This window comes from Mobula birostris, chromosome 26, assembly GCF_030028105.1.
Source record: "Mobula birostris isolate sMobBir1 chromosome 26, sMobBir1.hap1, whole genome shotgun sequence".
NCBI lineage: Eukaryota > Metazoa > Chordata > Chondrichthyes > Myliobatiformes > Myliobatidae > Mobula > Mobula birostris.
The window spans coordinates 24,894,668-24,902,290 of record NC_092395.1 but is presented as its reverse complement, the minus strand read 5'-3'; the positions used below and the strand labels follow the sequence as shown (position 1 = coordinate 24,902,290).

Sequence of the window (7,623 nt, the reverse complement as noted above, 5' to 3'; positions counted from 1 at the left end):
TGTTGTAATCACGTGTCCAAGTGTCTTGGAAATTTCGGCACTCAGCGTCTACCTTCCTGTGTTTTGAATTCATTACTATTGGATTTCTTTCCTTTGATTTTATTTCAAAACGCGAGTTATTCAACAAGTATTGTAGCACATGTAAATATCTGGACATTTAGTGTGGATTTCTTGTTAAAACACAGTGACACTACGTCTGTTTACAAATTCGAATGATCCCATCTGAAAACCTGCGCGTGCACAGAGAGTATCTAATACATATTAATAAGGTAGTCTGCCTTCCCGTCACTCGTATATACCAGTGTTTGGTTTGGAACAAAATGGAACTTGGGGCCAGTGTAACGAGATGCAATGCATGTCCATTAGTGTGGTCACGTGAAACACTCAGAAAAAGGAAAAATCGCTCGCGGGCCGGAGAAGCATAGTATCCCAATATTTGCTCGCGGGCTGGTCAAAGTACCTTCACGGGCCGGATCTGGCCCGCAGGTCGTAGGTTGCCTACCCCTGTTATAGACTGTTGTGTATGTGGCCTGTTTACACAACAATGTTATTAATAAAAATGCTGGAGATGGGAGCTAAGTTTCATGGTTCTTTACTGGCAGAATCCGAACTCGGCACACACATACAGATCAATACGTGCCTAATAGCGCATTCAACAACGTGTTACTAAAGCATAAATTAGTCCCTTATTATACTGTAGACTATACAGTACACTCCTCCCCTTTTATTTTATCAACTGCTTTTTTTACTGGGGCACTATGCTAAACAAATATGTTTACCCTTAACATGCAAATGCCTACCATTGGTTTACTTAGTAACTTAATAATATCAAATTATAACAACCCTTTTTTTTACCTTTGGTCTAAGACCCATTTATAACGCAAGTGTCTGCGGGGGAGGGGTCTTCTCTGCCTCTCCGGGTAATGTCTGTCAATAAGAAAAGGAAAGGTACGTCGCATCCGGAGTTTCTCTGTTTAGCAGACGATTTCCCTCCATGCCCCTCTGACGTAGTGGGGAACTGCGTACGAGGCAAGTTACAGCAGTGGTTTGCCATTGCCTTCTGGTGGGTGAGTTTCCAAAGAGATCACCAGCTCGTAACCCAGTACTGATGGGAAAGCATTCAGGGGAGCCGGCTGGATTTGAACTCGGGACCTTTCGTCCCGAAGTCCGACGCTGATGCCACTACACCACCAGCCGAGTCTCCTGTCAATAAGCTTGTTTGTTTTAATACAGATTTCCATATAAAAGTCATGAAAAGTTGACCTCTGAGCATATGGAGTTAAGAAGATGTGCGCCTCCAACTTGCTAAGAGTTCTAGGCAGCAGATCGCCTCTGTATAATGAAGACTCCTCTGTGCAGTTGTCCTAGATATATACGCACCTTTGTGCTATCACTAGTCTTCTTTACCCATAGCTCATTTGTTCCAATGGAGCTAATTACACAGCCAATCTTCATATTCTCCTTAGATTCCACATAGATAGTCTGACCTTTATGATACCATCTCTTATTGTAATGTAATTTTTCATCTTCTATTCATGCTTCATATCTTTGTGCTGGTGATTCAGCAGGAATGCTGGGAAGATGCTCAGGAGAAGATGGAGATGCAGGTCTTTTTGGAGATTTAAGCTTATTGAGAGTTCGCAGATCTTCCATTATCTGTTCATCTGTGAACAAGTAATGTAACTGCGTAGGTGCAGGTTTTTGTCTTGTGTCTGTAATTGGATCAGGGTCATTAGGTCTCCTCCTTAGTTTCCTAGTCACTATTGGCTTTACCTCCATAGAATCTCCTGTGAGTTCCATTGTTAGCCTCTCATTCTCAATCATCTTTTTCTTTTCTTCTAACTCAATCTTTTTATCTTCAAATTCCTTCACTGCTGCGTTCTTCTCTTTAATATAATTCCTTTCCACTTGTTCTGTCTCCAGTTGCAGAAAAAGCTCTGCATTTCGTACTCTTTCCTAGTATTGTTGATCTAGTTTCTTCATCCTTTTCTGATACTCCTGCAAAGTGCCTTCCTGTAACTGCTGTAGCTGTCTTTTGAGAGATGTCAATTTCTCCTGGTACATCTGCTCTTTTACTTCCAGGTAGTCTTCATCATCTTGCTTATTGGCAATATCTGTCTCCCTTGCATCCTCTGTATCTTCATCTGAGTCGCGGCTATGGATACTGCATTTGTCCTCATCGTCGACACTGTCTAGCTCCTCCTCATCATTGTAATAGTTGACAGTGGGTGAGAGGAGAGCTGTGGACGTCTTCCCTGCCGAGCTAGTGCCTTGATGGTGTGCCAATCCAACTGGATTTTCCTGAGCCATTCACATCCCAGCAATGGTGGTCCTCCATTTTTCAGTACATAGAGGTTCAGCTGCTGTGTTTTGTCTCGTAGGTCACTGTCACTTTAATTTTACCTTTCTGACACACTTTCTGTCCTATGTTAAGTCTTTAGCAGTAGTTTAGTTCATTTCAGAGGTATGTAAAACAGACGTTTGTAGTCGTGTACAGAGATCACTGTTAAAGCTGAGCCTGTGTCCAACTCCATTTTCAGTCTCACGCCTGCCACTTGTGGAGTGATCCTCATTACTCTTTGATCATCTGTCTCTTTCACACTGTGAAGCTGCAGACAAGACAATTCACTTTCGTCTGAGTCGTTTTCATCGGAACTGCTTTCTTCCATTTTGTGTACATTGTAATGTTTTCCTTTCTGAGGCTTCTTGTTTCTCTGTATTTTGTCCTTTTTCTGCTGTTTACTAGCTTTGCATACTCTGCTAGTGTGGCCCTGTTTGCCACAGTTTCTGCATTCTTTGTCTTTAAACCAACAGTCATCAGGGTCACTTGACATGTTCCCACAACAGTAACATTGTTTACTAGCTTTGCATACTCTGGCAATGTGGCCCTGTTTGCCACAGTTTCTGCATTCTTTGCCTTTAAAACGACAGTCATCAGGGTCATTTGACATGTTCCCACAACGGTAACATTTCTTTCCTTCATTTCTGTTCAGTGACATTTTATTTGTAGCATATTCCAGAGATTTTTGTTGTATCTCTGGAGCACCCCGTGCTGCTGTTTCCAATGATATTGCAATGTTCTGCGCCTTCTCTAATGTGAGGTCTTTCTTACCCAGGGGCTTCTTCTGTGTGGTTTCACAGTGCATGCCACACACTAACCTGTCTCTCAATGCGTCCGATAGACCAGCTCCAAATTGACAATGTTCTGATAATTTGCGCAATTCAGCACAATATTCAGAAATACTTTCATTTTTGCTCTGATCCTGTTTGTGAAATTTAAATCAATGACTAATGGTCTGGGGTTTAAATGACGTTGGAGAGTGTCTACTATTTGCTTGAACATTTTGTCAGCTGGCTTTTCAGGGGTTAACAAGCTCCGTAGCAGCCCGTATGTTTTTGCTCCCATAATACATAAGATGCTGGCTTTCTTTTCATCATTGACACCGTTAGCCTCACAATATAACTTCACTCTCTCAATGTAAATTGCCCAGTCTTCAATGCCACTATCAAATGCTGTAATGGTTCCAATCATCGCTATCTTTGTTATGTTAATTTAGCCCTGTTTTCCCCTTGTTTTCTTTTTGACTCACGTGTCCTTTTTGCTAGCGCAACGAATGCACTCTGTCTAGGTGTGTGTTTGCCGCTCCGCAGGCAGACCCTCAACCCCTGGGGGTCAGCGCCGGGGTGGTCTTGCCTGGATGTGCTGCGGCTCCTATTGTGTCTCTTGGTCTCCCGACATTCCCAACCCCGGCTGTGCTCCTGCTTCCTTTCGGACTCGCGGCCTCGCTCTGCCTCCTTCTCCAGCTCCTTGGCTCGTTCCTTGCGCTCTTCCTCCAAGTGTCATTATCAGCTAAAACCCGGTGTTCCGATAAGATGTAGGTTCATTAACCTCGTCACCAATTTGTTGTGTATGTGTCCTGTTTACACAACAATGCTATTAATAAAAACGCTGGAGACGGGAGCTAAGTTTCATGGTTCTTTACTGGCAGAATCCGAACTCAGCACACACACGTAAAGATCAATACGTGCCTAATAGCGCAATGACGTGTTACTAAAACATAAAGTAATCCCTTATTATACTGTAGGCTATACGGTACATAGACCAATAGCATTAACCTCACATTTATAGAAAGCCATGGAAAAGGTGATTAATAAGAGATTGACATATTACGTTGAAACAAGATGAAGTATTTTTAAACATCAGATTGTATTTAGGAGAGGAGGTCTGACGTCTAGAACATGAGGTGAGGAGGGCTCAATTGAAGAAAGAAAGCATAGTAGCAGTCTTTTCGGATGTAGAGAAAGCAAACGACATGATGTGGAAGGAAGGTCTGATCATCAAATTACATAAATTGAGAATTAGAGGTCAACTGCTAAATTGGATAAAAGATTTTTTAGTTGGTTGATCTATCATGGTGCAAGTAGGGAAAACTTGGTCAAGTAAACAAATTGTGGAAGATGGAACCCCTCAGGGAAGTGCTGTTAGTCCATTATTATTTGCTATAATGATAAATTGAGAGAGAGAGAGAGAGAGGGAGAGAGAGAGAGAGAGAGAGAGAAGTATCGGAGTTTCATTATTTGCAGATGATAGAGCCATGTGGAAAAGGGTTGGGAATGTGGAATTTACAGTATCATACTGAAACTTCAAGAGGCAATAGTTAAAGTGGAAGATGAGGCAATGAAAAGGGGATTCAGACTTGCAGCATTGAAATCCAAAATAATGTTTTTCACTAAGAAGAGGAGAGAGCAACACTTAAAAACTAAAACTTTATAGCATAGGCTTAAAAAGTGTGGATACCTTTAAATTTTTTAGGAATTTGGTTTGATAAATGACTCATGTGGTCAACAAATATTAAGCAAATAATAACCAAAAGTAAAATGTGCTAAATGTTCTAAGGTATTTAATAGGAAAGGTATGGGGAGCTGATAGGAAATCCTTGAAGGTAATATATATAGGATTAATAAGATCAATACTGGACTATGGAAGTATGGTATATTGATCAGCATCACACTTTATGTTCAGGAAACTGGATACAATTCAAAGTCGTGGATGAAGGTTAATCAGTGGAGCAATAAGAACACCAGTGGTGACAATGCAGGTGGAGTTGGGAGAAACACCTCTGGAACTGAGAAGATCACAGCTTGCGTTAACATATTGGGTAAACCTACAAGGGTCTGGAGAAAATCATCCAAGTAAACAGCTTTAGATCCATGCTGGGAAAAGGAAAGAAAGAAAATCAGAAGTTTTGTATGAACTGTTGAAGGAAAAGCAGAAAGGACAGGAATTCATAATAAGGCAGTGATTGATCCGCTGCTTTTTCCTGAGCTGCCTCCATTGCTGTGTGAAGCACCAGAGGTGGATCTTAAATTATTCGAAAGGAGACAGAAAACTAGAGAAGTGACTTAAAATCAAGATATAGTTGAATTTTATATGAATAATAATTATAGATATTTACAAATGCTTCAGCTAGTGCTTGATTTTAACATTAAAAAGCAGGTGAGAACGCATGATGATTTCTCAGTGTATACAGGTGAAATGACAGCTGGACTGTTCACTTTGCAGTGGGTAGAGGGTGTGAAACTTATAAAAGTTGTAATATTGTCTGATTCATGCACAGCGATCGGGAGTCTAAAAGATTTACATTCTGATGTGTGAGATAATACAAACCTTATTTAGACTCAAAATGATACAGCTCTGTTTATGTTTTATACGGATTCCATTACGTATTGGTATTAGAGGGAAAGAGCGAGCAGGCAAATTAGCAAAGGAGGCAACGAGATAAACAGAAGTGGACATTTAAATAGAGTAAAGGAGAAATGAAAAAACATTATTAAAGGTAAAATCAAAAACATGGAGAAAATAATGGGATGGTGAGAGAACAAGAAGACATCTTTAGAGTATCCAGAAAGTCGGATAGTCGAGGAACGCAGGAATGAGGTTATAAAATCAAGATTGAAGTTTGGGCACCCAGGATTAAATAGTACATTGTTTTTAATGAAGAAACACAATAATGAGAGGTGTGAATGCTGTAATCAGCCAGAAACAGTCAAGCATGTACCGGTGAGGTGTTCAAGATATAATGAAGAGAGTGGATGGGTGATTTAAAGTTATCATGGAATTTAACACTAATATTGGTTTGCAGAGGGATCACAGGATTAGTGCTTTAAATGTATAGTGTAGTTTCTAAAAATACAGGACTTCTTTTTTAAATATAGAATTTGATCCAAATATGTAAGGTTTAGATATCCTGACCCACACTCCAGTTCAGAAGGTGGCAGTAATGCACCTTAAAGCTGTTGGCAAGCAGCCATAAAACCTCGGCAGTAGTAAAACAACACTGAGCACACGAATCTCCCAGCTCCGTGTTTTTATTCCAATTAGTTTTATGTTTTGGAGTTTAACAACATAAGAAGTGGCAACGAAGAAGTTTTATGTGAGTACCCACCAGCAAGAAAAAATCTGCAGATGCTGGAAATCTGGCAGCATCTATGGGAAAAAAGTCAGAAAATGCTGGAAGAATTCAGCAGGCCAGGCAGCAACTATGGAAAAAAGTACAGTCGACGTTTCGGGCTGAGGGTCCCTCCAGCATTTTGTGGGTGTTGCGTGTCTACTCATCTGTTGAAGTGCAGCAAGATGTTTGGGTTAAAAAAAAGAACAGTGAGTCATTTGAGATTTTTAAAAAGGCAGAGAATGGATGAATTCATGGGTTCATAATCTTTCTCTCTCCCTCTCTCTCTCTCTCTCTCTCTCTCTCTATCTCTCTCATATATATACATACATATACACACACACCTTATATATTAGATATGCACGCACATGTATATAGTGTTGGCACGTGACCAAGTGGTTAAGGCGTTCGTCTAGTGATTTGAAGGTCGCTAGTTTGAGCCTTGGCTGAGGCAGTGTGTGTGTCCTTGAGCAAGGCACTTAACCACACATTGCTCTGTGACGACACCAGTGCCAAGCTGTATGGGTCCTAGTGCCCTTCCCTTGGACAACATCGGTGACATGGAGAGGGGAGACTTGCAGCATGGGCAACTGCTGGTCTTCCATACAACCTTGCTCCTGGAAACCTTCCAAGGAGCAAATCCATGGTCTCATGAGGATAACGGATGCCTATTATTATTATGCACGCACACGCATATATACACATGCACACATATATACAGTGCTTATAAAAAGTATTCACCCTGAAAGTTTATATGTTTTATGGTTTTACAACATTAAATGACGGTGGATTTAATTTGGCCTTTTTTTTAACACTGATCACCGGAAAATACTCTTTCATGCAAAAGTCAAAAAAGATCTCTACAAAATGATCTAAATTAGTTACAATTATAAAACACGAAATGATTGATTGCATAAGTATTCACTCCCTTCAAGTTAGTATTTAGTAGATGCACCTTTGGCAGCAATTGCAGCTTTGAGTCTGTGTGGATAGGTCTCTATCAGCTTTGCACATCTGGACACTGCAATTTTTCCCCATTCTTCTTTACTAAACTGCTCAAGCTCTGTCAGATTGAATGGGGATCCATGAGTGACCAGCCCTTTTCTTGTTCAACCACAAATTCTTAATTGGATTGAGGTCTGGACTTTGACTTGACCACTCCAGGACATTAACT

General features: G+C 40.7%; 1 pseudogene; it reads right to left on the bottom strand.

The window, feature by feature from the left end:
* Positions 1-1,314: 1,314 nt before the first annotated feature.
* On the bottom strand, positions 1,315-4,099 carry LOC140188245 (sin3 histone deacetylase corepressor complex component SDS3-like; annotated as a pseudogene).
* Positions 4,100-7,623: the final 3,524 nt, after the last annotated feature.